Source organism: Cicer arietinum, chromosome 7 (assembly GCF_000331145.2).
Source record: "Cicer arietinum cultivar CDC Frontier isolate Library 1 chromosome 7, Cicar.CDCFrontier_v2.0, whole genome shotgun sequence".
NCBI lineage: Eukaryota > Viridiplantae > Streptophyta > Magnoliopsida > Fabales > Fabaceae > Cicer > Cicer arietinum.
In genome coordinates this window covers 35,338,142-35,338,759 of record NC_021166.2, presented here as the reverse complement: position 1 = coordinate 35,338,759, position 618 = coordinate 35,338,142, and positions in this window count along the sequence as shown.

The window sequence follows — 618 nt, the reverse complement described above, 5'->3', positions numbered from 1 at the left end:
AATATTGTCATCTTTGTACATTTTCTACATCTATCCTAAAACCAACCATTTTTTCTAGTTATGAACTTTTATCTAGTAGCCACCGGTCGTTACAATTGGTAATAAAAAAATTATTTGATACAATGTCAAATGACAATATGGAACTAGTCATGGATAAGAAAATGAACAATGTAAGAAACCTACACATTCTAGACTATTGATTTGTGCAAGAGTCAACACTACAAGAAAAACACCATTTTGTAGGTAACTTTATAAATATTTTGTGGCCGAATAAAACCCTCACAAATTAGTGACCGAAAAAGCCCTCACAAATGTCAAAATTGAAATTGGTCTTTATTTGTGGCTGAAAAAGCCCTCACAAATTTTTAAATATTTAACTTGATTTTGTGGCTGCCTAAGCCCTCACAAAATCACAACATTGTGATTTTGTGAGGGCTTAGGCAGCCACAAAATCAAGTTAAATATTTAAAAATTTGTAAGGGCTTTTTCAGCCACAAATAAAGACCAATTTCAATTTTGACATTTGTGAGGGCTTTTTCGGTCACTAATTTGTGAGGGTTTTATTCGGCCACAAAATATTTATAAAGTTGGCCACAAAATGATGTTTTTCTTGTAGTG